The sequence below is a fragment of the Acanthochromis polyacanthus genome, chromosome 6 (genome assembly GCF_021347895.1).
Source record: "Acanthochromis polyacanthus isolate Apoly-LR-REF ecotype Palm Island chromosome 6, KAUST_Apoly_ChrSc, whole genome shotgun sequence".
Lineage (NCBI taxonomy): Eukaryota > Metazoa > Chordata > Actinopteri > Pomacentridae > Acanthochromis > Acanthochromis polyacanthus.
In genome coordinates this window covers 8,702,279-8,720,205 of record NC_067118.1, presented here as the reverse complement: position 1 = coordinate 8,720,205, position 17,927 = coordinate 8,702,279, and the positions used below count along the sequence as shown (strand labels likewise).

Sequence of the window (17,927 nt, the reverse complement as noted above, 5' to 3'; positions counted from 1 at the left end):
TTTAAAATATTTAGGATGTCACTAATCAGTGCTAATTAGACTTGATGATTTTTAAGTCAGCGTGTGAAAGCAGTTTGTGTGAACTCAGTATAAAAATGTGGCTTCATGCAGCACAATACTTACAGCATATGATCTGTTAATTTTCTTCTCCTGGCGAGGTGTTTGAAAGCAGGACATTTTTAGTGTATATTTGTGGAAATATTAAAACAGATTAGTGCTCGTCTACAATGAAAGCATATCTGATTTTTTTTGAATGCATTTGCCTCTGGGAGATGTGTGGAACGGTCAAAGATAAGAGGAAGAAGAGATAAAATCGGCAGCGAAGCTTTTCATCAGGATGTGAGTGTGTCTGCATGAGTCTGTGGTCCATCTCCCCGCAGTGTGGAGGATATCTATTAATAAGTTCATCTGATTCATCTATAAATACATTTCTCCTCGTTCTCCTCACACTGGCTCGCTGCATAACAAGCTTTGACAGTAGCCGGTTGGGTTTAGTGTGTGTGTGTGTGTGTGTGAGTGTGTGTGTGTGTGTGTGTGTGTGAGTGAGAGAGAGAGAGAGAGTGAGTGTGAGTGTGTGAATGTATGCTACATGTTGTTCAGCACTAGGGTGTGCTAGCTTTCAGCACCATGGACAGCGCCTTGGGCCTCGGCTTTGTTTAGTCACTGGGAGCATGAGAGGAAGCGTCCTCGACTCCAAACTGGGTTAACCCATAACTCCCAGAACCACAAGCCTGACCCAGAACTCCCCAGTGTTCTGATCAGAACCTCCAGGGCTTCTGTTTCGCAACGTTTTTGCACTTCACATCTTGGAGTTCACTCATCAAGTCGACTCTTCGCTTCTTCTGTTGACCTCTACATCGCTGAACTTCTGCTGCTCCAAGCTGCCAAGGGTTTTGCCTTTTCCAGAGATAGACAGCAAATGGTTAAGACAGGAAACGGTTAGGACAGCTAGTGGAGGTGCTCTGATTAGCTGGATACATGATGGATCGCAAGTGTGTTCACAGTTAGGAATAAAAGCACAACAAACACTCATCTGAACCACAAACCATGTCAGACCATCAAGTTCCTTCTGCTTGATCATCTGTGATTTGATTCAGACTTTTTTTTAATCCTAAATTATGGATTTTTAAAATATTATCTGGGAAATTTTAGCTTGATATGTTCGAAAGTTTGGAGGCATGTGGAAATGTCCTTATTTTTTTGAAAGAAAATCTTTTTTTTCAATGAAGATAACATTAAATGAATCAGAAATCCAGTCTAGACATTGTTAATGTGGTAAATGACTATTTTAGCTGGAAAAGGCTGATTTTTAATGGAATATTTCCATAGGGGTACAGAGGAACATTTCCAGCAACCATCACTCCTGTGTTCTAATGCTACATTGTGTTAGCTAATGGTGATGAAAGGCTCATTGATGATTAGAAAACCCTTGTACAGTTATGTTAGCACATGAATAAAAGTGTGAGTTTTCATGGAAAACATGAAATTGTCTGGGTGACCCCAAACTTTTGAACGGTAGTATATATCAAATACTTCCTGAGATAAATTATTTCTAAAATTGCCCTCCAACACGTCTTCAACTTTCTTTTCTTTTTGCATATTGAATATCTCAGGAACCATAAAATTCTGAGGCTTTCGTTGTTATTTCTCAACATGTCATTGATTTTGAATCTGCAATTCTGTAAATCAAAGAATCTCTGATGATCTCTGGAAATTACAAAATGTAAAGTTTAAATTTTGAGCCCAAATTAACCAATAAAGTCAAGTAGTGACATTTTCTGATCCACATTTAGCTGCATATCACAGTAATAATTTTAAAAAATATATATGGAATACCTTGTAAAATTAAATACTTTGTCAGAAAAAGTTTTAAAAAACAGGATTTTGTTTGTAGATGCATGTCACAATTATATTCAGAAGTAAATAAGTATTCTACATGCTGTTTTGTGATTTGCAGCTACATGTGGATTAGAAAATATCACTAGTTGAATCATGCAATGTCAGTTATTTAAAAAAAAAATCTGATTCAAGATTTTTTATTTGCCTTTTGTGTGCTTTTCCCATAGGAATTGTTGGAGTCGAGTAAAAAAAAACAAACAAACAGAAGAGAAAAAATAAACACTGAATCAAAATAGCAAGTACAAAAATTTCCAAAACCACAGGAGCAATAAAAGATAAAATACTAAAATATGATCAATGAATCTGCATGCCACAAAGATTTAGTGATGTACTAACAACTGTCCAGGAATATGTCGGGGATAGTACACATAGGTCAATTTGTGCCCAAAGATGAGACTTTTTATCACTTTTCTGTTCAATTTCAACTCACCCATAATCAGAAACTATTTAATCTACTTGTCCAATATTGTAGATTCTGAATTAATGACATGATGAGAAATAACAGTAAACATTTCATTTTTTTATTTTTGATAATTCCTGAAATGTTGTTGTTCAAACAACCTTGAATTTCAATGTGTAGAAAAACTTATTGACAGTGGATCGTTGGGCAATTTTTAATTTAATTCAAAAACATTTTAAAAAAATCTCAAACACAAAATATTAAACGAACATGTCACAAATATCTTTATACAAATCTATAATTTAGGACAAAAAACAGCCCACCAGAGGGGACTTTAGAAATTACAGAGAAGACATCAACTGCCATTTGTAAATGTGTAAATTTAGAATAATTTCTAAGCAAGTTGTTTTGATAATAAAGTAAAATACTATATTCATTGTTGTTGTGTTACTTTGTGTCTCATTTTTGGAAAATCTTCTCCTGTTTTTGTTGTTTGTTTGTTTTTTTGTCTGATTTTTTAAAATTTGTCTCATGCTTTGGTTGTTTTCTTTCTCACATTTGTCATTTTTTGTTTCGTTTGTGTCATTTTTTGTCTCATTTTTGTCAGTTGTCCATTTTTTTGGTTGCTTTGTAATGTTTTTGTCTAATTTTTTTGCCTCCTTTTTGTTTTTTTCCATGTTTTCTGTCTCATTTTTGTCATTTTATTTCTCACTTTTATAAGTTTGTGTCGTATTTTTAAAAAATATTTTGACTTGTTTTTGTTGTTTTTGTTATTTTTTTGTCTGAGTTTTGTTGTTTGTCTCATGTTTTTGTCTTTTTGTTTCTTGTTTTTATCCTTTTGTATTTCCTTTTTGTCTCGCTTGTGTTTTTTGTCTTATTTTTCCCATTTTGTGCTTTATTCATTATTTTGTATATTGATTCTGATGAGAACTTTTCCAACTACAGCAACAGGAGGTTACTCTTCCTCCACGTCCTCTGGCCTCAACTCTACCTATTTTCTTTCTTACTTTCTTATTTGATAAAGCTTCTAATATCTAAAGACCTCTACTCTTGCCTCAGTGAATTTGTTTTCTGGCTACAACAACGTCCAACCTAACAGTAGATCTGCAGCTTGAATGATGCACAAACAAAGGCTAGCTGCATTTATGATCAATAATATCATCTAATTTTGAGAAACTGTGCAACACATACAGTATATAAAACACTCAGGAAATGCTCTCATTCTGCAACAACAACAAAAAACATTTTACATTTAAAGAATGTTAATCTAACAGGGCCAGGCCACTGCAGAGTTCATTCCAACTGCTACTAAAACACATCTTTATACTTTGTTTGGCGCAAACAGATTGTGCATTAAGTGCTCTGTAATTTGCCTAACAGGCTTTTATACAGTAAATAAAGGTAAATGTTGAAAGTTTTGTGACTGTGCTGAGGGACTGAAGATGAGAAAAGCAGTAGTTGTGGATACTTTGCTACTGAAATTCTAATTTAGATGCTAAATGATGCAGCAGGTGGGTAATAAAACAGTGTTCTAATTTAAATCAGGCATCTGGACACATGAGATGGAGGAAGTCGGATTCTTTACAATCAAACATATCAGTTAAATATGTGTAAGGGAGAAAATAAACATGCAGAAATTATGTTATTATACTGAAGGATTATATAGCAATAATGATGTGTTGCTGCAAGTGTGCAAGCAGCAGATTGAGGTAAAGTTGGTGTTAATTATTTTATATAGAGTTGGTTTAGTCCAGTGGTCCTGGGCCTGGGATCTTTCTGCATGGAGTTTGCATGTTCTCCCTGTTCATGCGTGGGTTTCCTCCGGGCACTCCGGCTTCCTCCCACAGTCCAAAAATATGCTGAGGTTAATTGATTACTCTAAATTGTCCGTAGGTGTGAATGTGAGTGTGATTGTTCGTCTGTGTATGTAGCCCTGCCACAGACTGGCGACCTGTCCAGGGTGTCCCCTGCCTTCGCCCGAGTCAGCTGGGATAGGCTCCAGCACCCCCTGAGACCCTCGTGAGGATAAAGCGATATATAGAGAATGGATAGATGGATGGATCATCCAGTGGTTCCCAATCTAGGTGTTGCGGCCCTCCACAAGGTCACAAGATCAATTTTAAAGGCCTTAGAAGATTAACTGGTGCAGAAATGTGGCTTTGCAAACAGCTAATAGGCTTCTGAAACACGACAAAGTGACAGAACTGAACACCTTTAATGTTTAGCAACACAATCTGGTCAGAGTGTTTCTGCAAAATAATGAATGTAAAGAGGAACCAGTCTCTAAAAGTGTCATGTTTCCCTCTGAAACTCAGCAAAAGTTGGAAGAAGCATCAAAAAGAAATGCACAGTGCTTGAATAAAAGTTTGTGACTCTGCTGTGCTCATGCACCAAGAGAACAGATTAAAACAAAATGCCGGTTTAAAGAAGATGCTGTGTGAAGAGATTCTTCATCATCCTCACCTTTATAACTCATTATTAGAACAGACTTTGGAGGTACAACAAACCAACTACATGTAGATAAACATAGACATTTACTGTCTGCATACAAGTATGTGGAAAACATGAAAAGGACCGCTACTTTCCACCACTTTTAGCCTCAAAGTTAAAAATTAGTCATTCCATCTCAGATCATCACATTTTAGACTAATTTCTGCTCGACTCTCTCTGATTTATTTTATCCTAAACTATAGATTGGTAGATGTTTGTGAAATGTTCACTTAATAAGTCAAATATGGTTTGAGATTTATAAATGTTTAAATTAAATTAAAAATTCACGTTGACACACTTAGATGTAGTTTTTACACTTGGCCTGGACATTTCAAATGTGTCTGTGAATGATGTCCACACGAGTGATCATTGTCTTGTTTCATGTGATTTGCATTTCAGTCCTGAGCCCAAACCTTTAGAAATAAGGTCCCAGAGGCGCATTATCACTGCTAATAATGCAGAAAGGTTCTCTGTTTTGTTTGATCCTCTTCTTTTAACAAATTGCTCTGGTGTAGACGGTCTAATCCAGTGTTTTGATGACCATTTGTGCAGTGATTTTGAATCAAGTGGCCCCTGTTAAAGCTAACCTGACTACACAGAAAAAAGCATGTCCTTGGATTAATGAGCATATTTTAAGTTTTAAGAGACTGTGTCGAAAGACTGAACGCCTGTGGAAATCTACTAACCTTGAGGTACACAGGCTCCATCTCAGGGATCTTATGTCATCGTACAATGAAATGGTTGAGAGTGCCAGGTCCGACTACATCCGTCAACTGGTGGCAGTGAATAAGGAAAACCCTAAAGTGCTGTTTGACACAATCAATTCTTTTGTTTGCCCTGCTGCTTCTGTAACTCCTGTTTTCACCGAAACCGATAGCCATGCCTTCTTGAATTTTTTCACCGATAAAATCAAGAAGTTCAAGGATAATATGCCACCCCCTCAGTGTGGTGCTTCGGTTGCTATCGAGCCTGCCTCCAGCATGTGGTTCACCTTTGAGTCTGTAACTCTTGCTGATGTTTTGGCACTGGTAACCAAGATGAAATTTTCATCCTGCTCCTCTGATGTCATCCCCTGTAGACTGTTCTTAGAGGTACTGGACGCAGTCGGTCCCTGGGTTACCGAAATGATAAACCTCTCTTTATCATCAGGTGTGTTTCCAAATACCTTCAAGCGTGCCATTGTGGAGCCATTACTAAAAAAAGCAGGTTTAGACCCAGCAGACCAAAATAGTTATAGGCCCATCTCTAAGTTGCCATTCTTGTCGAAGATCCTTGAGAAGGTGGTTTGCAATCAGCTGTCTTCTTACCTCGATCAACATAACTTCTTTGACAAATTTCAATCTGGCTTCCATAAACACCACTCCTACTGAACCAGCCCTACTGAAAGTGTCCAGTGACATAATGATGTCTGCCGATTCGGGTAAATGCACCGTGCTAGTTCTCCTGGATCTGTCCTCAGTTTTTGACACTGTTGACCATCAGGTGCTGTTAAGTAGACTGAGGAATCATGTGGGACTGTCGGGGTCAGTTCTCCAGTGGTTTACCTCATATTTGTCTGGACGTAGCTTTTGTGTGTCAACAAACCAGATAAAATCAGAGTCTGTGAATCTATTGTGTGGGGTGCCTCAAGACTCCGTCCTGGGCCCTATTTTATTTTTACTGTACTTGATCCCCCTGGGTAAGATCATCCAAAGGTTTAGGGATGTTTCTTACCACTTGTATGCCGATGACATCCAGCTCTATTGTTCTTTTAAACCGGCTGAGATAAAGAAGCTCGATTCCTTTTTCCATTATTTGGCAGAAATAAAACAATGGCTTAGTGAAAATTCTCTTCAGCTCAACGCAGAAAAAACTGAAACACTCGTCGCCCCTGATGTCTCAATTCCAGGGATCAAACAGTACCTTGGTGACTTAGGGCAGTCTGCTAAATCGAGTCTTAGAAATTTGGATGTTTTCCTTGATCAAGACATGTCTCTAGTGCAGCACTGTAAGCAGCTGACAAGAAACTGTTTCTTTCAACTAAGAAAAATCTCTAAACTCAGGAACATGGTCTCATGTAACGATTTAGAGCTCATCATTCATGCTTTTGTTTCATAACGTTTAGACTACTGTAACAGCTTGTTTTCATGTCTGAACAAGTGGGAGCTTTCGAGGCTGCAACTTGTGCAAAACTCTGCAGCGAAAATTTTGACCTGCACAAGCAGGCGGACTCGCATATCTCCTATTTTAAAGGAGCTTCACTGGCTGCCAGTTTCTTACAGAGTTAACTTTAAGATTTTGGTATTAACCTTTCGGGCCTTACATGGTCAAGGTCCTTCTTATATTTGTGACCTGCTCCAGCCTTACTCCCCTGCGAGGGCTTTAAGGTCTGTGGATCAGAATCTGTTAAAGGTGCCATGTACTCGGTTTAAGACCAGAGGAGCCCGATCATACCAGGCTGTTGCTCCCAGGCTTCGGAATGATCTCCCGCTCTCTCTCTGCTCAGTTGCATCTGTTGACGCTTTTAAAATACAACTTAAAACCTTCTTGTTTGCTCAAGCATTCGCTTAATTTCTGGGGCTATTATGATCTTATTTTTAGTGTTGACTATTTATGTGCATTTAATTGTTTTTTTATTCATGCTGTGAAGCACTTTGTGGCTCTCTGTCTGTGAAAGGTGCTATATAAATAAAATTTACTTACTTACTTACTGACTTACACTTCATCACTTTAACATAGGGATGTTTGAATAACAACATCTTGGGAATTATTAAAGATAAAAATTTAAATTTTCACTTTTATTACATTACATGTTATTAATTCAGAATCTACAATATTGGACACATAGATTAAATAATTTCTGATTATGGGTGAGTTGAAATCTAAGAGAAAAGTGATGAAAGGTATCATCTTTGAGTACAAATTGACATGACGTATGTGTAATATTTTATGAAACATGTTGCATAAAAAGCAGGATGATCTTCTTTTTTTTGACAGTGTAGGTTAATGTTCCAATGTCTCGACATCCTAACAGCTCTACTGCTATATGTAGGAAAACCAAGCAGAATAATCAGGTAAGTTACATTTGAGATCAATATGATAGTTTTCATTGATAAAAGGCTACCCTACATGAAAACATACACCGTAAAAAAAGTCTTTTTTTTTTGAGAAATTGATACAAAATTACAGTTGAACAAAATTAGAAATTATAGAAATACATTTTGGTCGAAGTTCACAACACTAACAGCACCTCTGGCAAAAAAAACCCACAACATAAAACAAACAAACAGAACAACAAACCAAAAACAAAAAACTACTGCACGTAATAAATTATGAAACAACGATATATATTTTTTAAAAAACAACAAAAATACATCAGGATAGTTAGTAAGGTAGGTTTGAGATCAAATGCAAGTGTTTTCAAAGGACAGCTGAAGATTCTAGTTTATAAAATTCTCCCTTGCAGCTGTTAAAAAAATAAAATGAAGAAAATGCAAAAACAGTTACTAAAAAACTTTTTTCTTTCAAGTGGTCGCAGTGTTTCAGCAAACCCAAAAAGGCCACAAATAAGTAAATAAAGTAGCCAACAAGAATACATATGAATACATCAGCACTAGTACTCCAGCTCCCTAAGGGCTGCCCTACACAAAAAATATGCACTGTGAAAAAAGTTTTTAAAAAAATCTGAATTTAAAAATTTAATAAAAAGGATAAACTTGCTTTTATTTTGTTTATTTAAGCAACATGTGCCTCAACATCCTACAGTGACTGAAAAATATGCCACATGTAAGAAATAGTGAAAAAAAGATTTAAAAACCCACAACAAAAACAGCAACGAAAACAAACAAACAAATGAAAACAAGAATACATCAATAAACAAGAAAAGTTTGGGATCAATACCGATGTTTTCAAAGACAGTTCCAGATCCCAGTCTGCCATACAAAAATAACATAAAATAAAATAAATAAATTAATTAAAATTTAAAATTCAATTCAGTATTTTTTAATGGGCCCCAGTGTTTCAACAAGCCAAATAAAATGAAAAAAGAGCAGCTGTTAAAATAATAATATTCAATAAATAAATAAATAAATAAATTTTCTTGCAAATGACCCCTGTGTTAGAACAAGCCAAAAAAGGCTACAAATAAATAAATAAATAAAACTATATAAATGTGTTTGCAGTATTTTTCTAATCTCAGCTCCAGACTCCAGCTGATCAATTCTCCACAGAGAGCGCACGCTGCGGTGTGTGTGTGGTGTCGTCATCACGCAGCCCGGTAGGTGGGGGGTGACGTACGGAGCGGCCCCCCCTCCTCCTCCTCCTCCTCTGGCGGATGCTGCGACCGAGCTCCTGTGCGCGCGAGCTCAGGCAGCGGCTCGACCCCTCCTCCAAAGATGTCGCAGGAGCTCCGGTGCTTCTCCTCCTCCGCCGCCGCCGCCGCTCCGCTCGTCCCGCTGCCCTGAACTGTTCACCGAGTCCGGTCCGACCTCTCACGGCCGGGAGCAGCAGCCAGCCCGGTCCTCCCCCTCTCCTCCCTCCCTCCCTCACTCAGCACGGAGGTGTTTAAACCGGCGCATCCTCTCTCTCCTCCCTCCCTCTCTCTCTCTGTCACTCACCCTCTCTCTCTCCCCTCTCTCCTCTCTCTCTCTCTCTCGCTCTCTCTCCTCCACCGCCGCAGAACTCCGCCGACCAACCGTCAGGTGACCGGAGCGGAGCGGAATATTCATCAGCACCGTCGTCGTCTTTTCATCCCTTCACTCCTTCGGACTCCAGGCGACCGGAGCTGCCGCAGCCCCCGGTTCTCTTCCCCTCCCCAACCCCCCTGTATCCTCTCATCCGGTCTGGGACATTCTCCGCTCCACGCACACGCAGATTAACGGGGATTCTGCCTCCCCGCCCGCGCGCTGATGCTGATGTCCTTGAGCTCGGCCTGCACGGTGAGTCGGTGAGTCCGTGCGCGCCCCGCGTGCGTGACTCTTATTTACCCTGGTGCGCCCGAGCGCCGTTTGTAACGGGGGGCTGTTCTGCCGTGATTCATCGGGAGCATGTCGGGGGTGGGGGGGCTGCAGGGAGTCGGAGCTGCGGCTCGGCCTAACGTGGCACCGCAGGCCCGACACCGCTATAGCGGGAGCCCATACAGTAGGACATACCATAATAACCTGGCAAACAGCGCGCTATGACATTAGGAGGAAGTGTGTGTGCGCGCGTTGTGTGTGCGTGGATGTGCTTGTGTGCGCGCGTGTGGAGCTAATGATACCCAGCCTCTCCATCCATCCGGTGATGAGGGGCTGCAGTTCAACATTTTCACCGAGCACCACGCGCTATCCTCCCGCCTGCCTCCCGGCTCTGCCCCCTTCTTCCTCCCGGCTGTGGGGGGCTCCGGGGCCGCCGGGTGACAGCGACGTTGTTTGTCTCGGTTACGGTGCATCGCACCTGCAGCGCCGGGGGTGTCGGGTTGATCCGGTAATGATCCATGGCCGGAGGGACCTTCACAAGTCGGTGTGAGTTTGGGGCAGAGCGGCCCGGTAACCTTGCGGAGGGACATGAGGGGAGGCGAGTGGCGCACCGTTGGCCCCACTTTGCGCTCCAGTGTGGAGGCTCTGCTTTAATCATGACCTCCTCTTGTTGCTGTGGGCGCCGAGGCTGAGCGAGGAATGAAGCTGAGGCACGTCTGAAGGTCGTTTTGTGGGAAACACACTGTTGCGTGGGGCAATTCCTGCACAGGAGAGCTGCTGTTTGGCGTGTGTGTGTGTGTGTGTGTGTGTGTGTGTGTGTGTGTGTGTGTGTGTGTGTGTGTGTGTGTGTGTGTGTGTGTGTGTCTTTGGGTGGAGGTGGACTGCGTGGGAGGGACACTGTGAGTGTGAAATGTGATGGATGCACATCGATCACTGGAGCTTTTTCCTTCCAAACCCAGCTCAGCTCCCTTATTTAAACTTTCAGCATCATCATCATCATCGTCCTCTGCTTGTCGTCATCATCCGGTTGCTGTAATGGGCTCCACGGTGATGCAGATATCTCGGCCCACCTTTAATGGCCACTGATTGTGTCGAATTCTAAGTGTGTTATTCCCGCTGGGCTTTACAGAAGTGTGTGAGTGGCAGCGAGCCAGCAGCGGCAGGCAGCAGCCCAGATACAAGGGCCCCGCCAGAGGTGACCCTTGGAGGGGGACTGCAGGTGCACAGGTGGACTGCAGGGACAGAGCACTGACAGAAGGTGGACCAGATCTCACTAACTTATTCAGTCACATGTCCTGGAGTCAATTCAGAGCCACCAAGCAAAGTCTACAACCTGCACTGCTCCCTGTAGACCTGCTTTTTGGTGCAATATCTGCACACTCAGAGCCGGGAAATAGGACTGTTTTGCACATTTAAAACCTCTGTGCAACATCAGTATTTTACTGCAATATTAGTACTCCTCTAAGTATCACGAAAAGCTGCCATACTTCTTTTTGGTGCACTGTCAACTTATTTTATTTTATATATTCAAAAACTTACATCAGTTTTTCTACATATGCAAGAATCTGTGCAGTATTCTCTATTTGCTTTTCTACTCATGAAATAATCTGCAGTAATAATATTAGTTCCACATCCAGAGAAATATCTGAACCAGTACTTATGTATACTTTTTGTTCTACTGATTTTTGAATTGTATCAGTTACAAAAAGAGTATTTTTATACAGTTTTTTGTGGAATATTGAGCCATTCAAAACTGAATTATAAATATTTTGCACATTTAAAAACTCTGTGCAATAGCATTTTTTCTATTAAAAGAAAAAAATGTGCAATGTTTATATTTTCATACAATATTTTTTGCAGTATTGCGATATTCAGACATTCAAAACCCTGAATTATGAATATTTTTGCACATTTAAAAACTGCAATAGCACTTTTTCTGGTTTATCAAGAATCTGTGCAATAATATCAGAATTTTTCTACTTACGGACAAATATGTGCAATTTTAATACTCCTCTAAGTGTCATAAAAAACTGTCATACTTCTTTTTGGTATCAACATAGTTTATTTTCTACATTCAAAAACTCATATCATTTTTTCTACGTATTCAAGAATCTGTGCAGTATTCTCTATTTGCATTTCTACTCATGGAAATAATAATATCAGTTCTACATCCAGAGGAATTTGGAATATTCAAAACTGTGAATTATGAATATTTTGCACATTTAAAAACTGTGCAATGGCATTTTTTTCTCGAACAAGAATCTGTGCAGTATCAGAATTTTTATATAATATTTTGTGCAATATTGAGACATTTAAAACTGTGAATTATGAATATTTTGCACATTTAAAAACCTCAATTTTCTGCATATACAAGAATTTGTGCAATATCAGTAATTTTCTACTTATGGGGAAGTCTATGCAATATAAATACTTCTTTATCAATATTTCTACTCTTGTAGTACCACTGACATGTGCAATATTGTTATTCCCTCATCCATCTCAACTAGTACTTGTGCATATTTTTTGCCCTGAAATTTCACTTCTATATATTTTTGTGTCATTTACAAGAGTCTGCAACACCAGTATTTTTCTATTTATGGACAAGTCTGTGCAGTATTAGTACTTCTCTAGAAGTATTTCAACTTGTTGCTATTTGCAAGATTGTTATTTCCACATCAAAGGAATTTGTACAGTCTACATTAGAACTTATATATATTTTCTGTTCATTTTTCTACTGATATTTCAATTCTATATTTTTTCTGCATATACAAGGAACTGTGCAATATCAGTATTTTTCTACTTATGAACAAATCTGTTTTTCTACTTGTGCAGTACCACTGGTATGCGCAATACTGCTACTTCCACATCCAGAGGAATTTGGACAATCTAAACTAGGACTTACGTATATTTTTTGTTTATTATTAGATTTTTCTATTGATATTTCTTAAATGTTTGCGCCATTCTCCGCTATAGGAATGAAAATCGTACAGCATCCTGTCGTATCGTACGTAGCCATCGCTGGTCTAGAATCGAATCCCGTGAGGACCTCCTCTCCTGTGTCGTCCCTTCAACCTTCTGCGATAAAGAGAAAGGACCTGAGGGAAAAGAGTGGCCACTTTCTCTTCAAAATAAAAAAAAAAAAACAATCAAACTACTCCAGCCCTCCGAGGGATAGCGTGTGGATGAGCAGGGCGCTTATGTTGAGTATAAATGGCTGGCTGCTGAGGATTGTGGTGACCTTTTGTCTGACTTTTCATGTTCAAACACGTTTTCAGTGAAGCTCTCTCGCTCATCCCTCTCTCGCTCTTATTTTGAAAGACCCGTGGTGTATGACACATTTGTGTGTGTCATGACAGAGAGCATGTAATTGATGTCTCTGGGCATGAGTGTTGGTGTCTTTGTATGTTTACTGTCCATCCGTGATGCTTCCTGCATCCTGTGGCTAAAGGTTTTATGCGTGTGTGTATGAAAGAGTTAGGAGTGTGCAACAAATTGAGTAACAAAGTGCCCCCCCCCAATTTATGTAATGCAGGCTCACATGTGCACACTCACATGCACATGTGCACTGTACACATCAAAGCTCGGAGACAAACAGAGACGCAGAGTTAGTTGCAGCAGTCGCGAGGCTGAACAGTAGAGGGGTTTTTTTCTTATTTTTTCTCGGGTGAACGTTATAAAATCAGACAGAATCAGTGAGTAAGAGATCGGGCTGGGAAGAAAATGTGCGACTGGCTGAGTAAATAAATGATTGCAGTAGCAGGAAGCAGACAGACAGGGAGAACGACAAAGTGAGAGGAGAGGATGGGGGAAAGGAAGGTAAAATAATAACGAGCAATGAGACACCACAAGACAGGGCTCGCTAAAATAAAAATAAATAGAAAAAAACAGATGGTAAACCCATATAGAAAGATACAGATAAAAAGGTAGAGGCAAATAAGAAAAGATGGAGAGCAAAAGGAAGCTTCAAAGGCAGAGCAGGGTGACTCAGTTCTAAACTAACACTCTCAGTCAGGATAGAAGCATGGCAGGGCAGAGAGGAAACAGGGAGGCAGAAGATGGAAGAGAGAGCTGAGGGAGAGTGAAGAGTGGAGAGGAGGGAGGAGAAAAGGAATTAATGATGAGCTTCAGTTCTGTTTTTTCTTTTCTCTCTCTCTCTCTCTGCTCATCCTTATGTAAAATACCCTGATAGGGAAATCAGAATATGTTGTGTCATGTGTGATGCTGAGAATATTTAGTTACAGCCGGCGCTAATTGCTCACGTGGGATGAAGCTTCTCGCTGGTGTGGCTGAAGGAGAAGCAAGTTCTGCTCGAGCACTATCGGTGTCAGATTTATTTTAATTAAATCAGTTCCAGAGATGGGTTGAAATGTTAATTCAGTGATTAGGAAATTGTTTTTTACTAGATTCAACAAGAGCAGCTCACTTCAGGAAATTTCCCCCCTCTATTGGCTCTCACAAGCGTCTCATTAGGCTGAACAAATTGAACGTGAATTAATCACACCTACAAGGCACGTGGCTGTGTCCAGAGACCGATGAAGTGTGTCAAAATGCACTTTATGTATTTGTGCAACCTGAAAGAACAGGCTGGTGGTATTTTTGTTTGTCTTAATAGCGCCTAAGCCAATAATGACCGTATCCAACTACCAAGTAAAGGCTTGTATGTCTTATTTAGGTGTTACAGGGGTTCATAGTTGTCCTATAACCTTATATTCACAGCAATTACCTTTGCATTTATTTACTGCATTATTTTTAGTATTGATCATGTTTAATATGAATAACTGGGATTTCATGTTGTATATATGCCAGAAACTACAAAAAACCACAAAAGGTAACTTTAAATGTTCTCAATGTTTGGAGAAGGTTCCTGTAGTTCCTATACTGGAAAAGACTCATCCTGGTGCCGCCAGTGATTACAGTCCAGTAGCTCTGATTGGTGCTAGGCTTTGAAGAACTGGTGTTGGACATTGGTCATTGGAGTCCCTCTGGTTCACAACAGGATGCAGGAGTTCTGTCAGAGTCATGTTCTTGGATTTGCAACACTGACCAACCTTGGTCGACATTAGTTGAGGCTCTTTTGGTGTTCTGGATCTTAGACTACTTTACAGGTCTTCTTCACCAAATAGAAACTGTCCTGTCCCTTTATTCTCTGTACCCTGTACACCAAAAACCTCATGAAGACCTGCCACCTACAGAAGTTTTCAGGTTGTTGGATGCATTGGATGGTGGTTTGGGATGTGTCAGAGTGCCATAGGTTGGGGACGGTTTTTGCTCAAAGGACAGATGCTCAAGAGCTACAGGATAAAGCAAATGGACTTCTCTTTTTGGTTTTGTTTCCTACCTCTCAGCCACCATCTTCGACCTGATATTGAGCTGGACTATCTCTTTATTGTCCGATGAGTGAATAAGCACCATGAATAGACCAAAAGCTTCTTTAGCTCTCTGGAACAGCCTGCCGGAGAACCTCAGGACTGCAGAGACTGTCGATGTTTTTAAAGGAAGGTTAAAAACGCACCTTTTTAATCAGGCTTTTAATTAACTTTTTAATTCCTTCTTATGTTCTTATCAGTACTTATCCATTATCTTATGTACTTTTATTACTTTAACTGTTCATTTTATTCATCTTAATGTACAGCCCTTTTATTTTAGATGTTAAAGTTTTTTAACTCCAGCCTTTCTTCAGGGGGTCCTCCTCACTGGCTGGGGGTGTTGTCCACGGGTCCCTTCTCCCCGGTTGGATGGGGGGTTTCCCACCTCGGTGTGGGGGTCCCCCTGTCTGTCGGGGTCTGGGGGGGTCCACGTCCCGTGTGTGTAGATATATATGTACATACCCAGGGTGGGAGGGAAAGATTTTCTTGTTTTTATTTCAATATTTTTCAATGTTTTAATGTTGTGAAACACTTTGTGGTGCAAATTCATCGGATGAAAAGTGCTATACAAATAAAGATTGATTGATTGATTGATTGATTGATTGATTGATTGATTGATTGATTGATTGATTGATTGATTGATTGATTGATGGATTCTGGTGGTCTGCGTTTATCCTGTCCATGTCTCTCTGTCCTAAGTCAACTGGTCATGATGGACAACATGTCCAAACTAAAGAGGTTTCTTCTATTTTGAACTGGGGAAATCTCTTGGATGTAGAGGTGAATCGTCTCCAAGAACCAAACAGAGAAGTGCAGTTGCTTTCTACTAATTTTGATTTTTACCTGGATGAGGAGAGATGGTGGAGATGAGTACAAATACCTGGGCATTCACAAGGACAGGAAATTAGACCGGACCAGGAACTCTGCAGCTCTTTCTCCTGCAGAGGCTCCAGACCTTCAGTACTTGCTGGGTTAAAAGCCTGAGGATGGGTGACACCAAGCGATTTGCTGAACTTACTCTGAAGGCCAGTTCAGTCCAGCAAGCAGATCTGGACAAACTACATGCTGAGATGAAGAGAAGGATGTTGTCAAAACTTCTTCGCCATCACCAACAAGATCTCCAATCCTGTACTCAGTTTACTGGCTCACCAGAAAAGCACATTCAGTCAGAGACGAGTCATCCGAGAAGGTTCCTGCATTCAGAAATGAAGAAGCTTTTGGGATGGGAGGTAAACCATCTCCAAGAACCAAACAGAGAAGTCCACTTGGTTTGGATCTGACCTGGATGACTGAGAATCTACACAAACACGAAGTAGAGATGGTGGAGATGAGTACCAGGAACTCTGCTCTCTATTTCCCAGCAGAGATCTTGTACTTTCAATGCATGTGGCACCATATGGTAGATGTTTTGTTGGTCTCTGATGGTCAGTGCCTATCTCTATGATGTGGTTTGCTGGGGCGAAAGCCTGAGGCTGGATGTTACCAAAAGATCTGATAAATTTGCTCAGAAACATGGCACAGCCTCAGAGGCAGATCTGGACAATTTACATGTACTGTTGTGTAGTGGAGGACCTTGACTAAAACTTCTCTCCATCATGGACAACATCTCCAACCCTTTACTCAGTGTTCTGGTAATTAAAGGAGCTAATTTAACAAGAGACTAAGATTATGATCAACCTCTTCTTATTACATTTTTCTATTGAAAAGCAATTTCCAGATTCTGATAAGAACACAAATGTGTGTTAGTCTGAAAATAATCCTCTACAGAAGCACTGTTTACTTCTGTTTGAGCAGTGGTTGATAAAACCCACAGACCTCAGTCGGTCAAGGAAACTTCAGAACCTTTAAGAATTCTGAAAGCTTTGTGGTATGTTTTTTAATCTTGTATAAGAACCAGTTGGCTTGATACCAAGAGACATGGACAGAATGAGGAAGTATCAGGAGACAGAGCACCAGAATGTAGATTTTGTTCTTTTTGTGGTGTTTTTTGATAAAGAGAACAAAAAAGTGAAGCTTCAGCTCAATATCGGATGAGAAATAATTAGTTAAAAAGAAATAAAAAATAAAAATTGTAGCTAGTCCATGTGTGAAATTATGAGTACATCGAAGACAAAGTCGGGTTTCTGGAACTTGTTGATACAACAATGGAAATCTTAACCTCAGACATTGGTTTACATGTCTGAGAAGTTTAAATTTAAAAGATCTGACATGCTTTCGTTATTTTCTGTCATATATACAACTTTACAATATCGGTTGTTCATATTAAACATGACCAAAGTTTCAAGCAATGCAGTAAATGAATCCAAAATTAACCCCTCTGTGCGAAAAGCTCCCAACTGCTCTGAATATTAGGTTTCCAGTGTTTTTTTTTCATCAGTTGGAAGCAGGTTGGTGGAGTCCCCACTCCTCACACTGAACAGTTGTTCAGCACGTTTTGGAGAAGAGTCCAATGGCGTCAGATTAAAGACGCCTTTGGACTGCAGCCTCTACATCAATGATCTTCACTATTGTGTCCATGAGAGCCAAACTGGCAGGACAAAGTCATCGGGGAGACCACTTTTACCACAAAACACCTAAATCCTCCCCATGCATTTGGCATATCTGCCCACATATTTGTCCTCCTACAGCAAACAACATGCAGCCAGTGCAATCCTAATTAATACCAGACTTACCTAAATAGCGGGATGAGCATAAACAGCCTATATCTTCTTCTTTTTTTTTAATATCCCTTATTAATCCCACGGGGGAAAATTCTGATTTTCGCATATCCCCCCATCTGGGGGGGTCAGAGCACAGGGTCAGCCGCGGTACAGCGCCCCTGGAGCACACACATTCACA

The 17,927-nt window shown here is 40.2% G+C and overlaps 1 protein-coding gene across 3 annotated transcripts in view; it reads left to right on the top strand.

The window, feature by feature from the left end:
• The first annotated feature begins 9,100 nt into the window (after window positions 1-9,100).
• The window catches only part of atp2b3b (ATPase plasma membrane Ca2+ transporting 3b), a 79,479-nt gene continuing 70,652 nt past the window's right edge, over window positions 9,101-17,927 (top strand). Inside the window, exon 1 of one of the 3 annotated variants that reach the window (XM_051950224.1) lies at window positions 9,101-9,705. The gene's annotated coding sequence lies outside the window, so the exon portion shown is untranslated. The remainder of the gene's footprint in view (window positions 9,706-17,927) is intronic. The other 2 variants (XM_022218161.2, XM_022218162.2) reach the window with 2 other exon arrangements.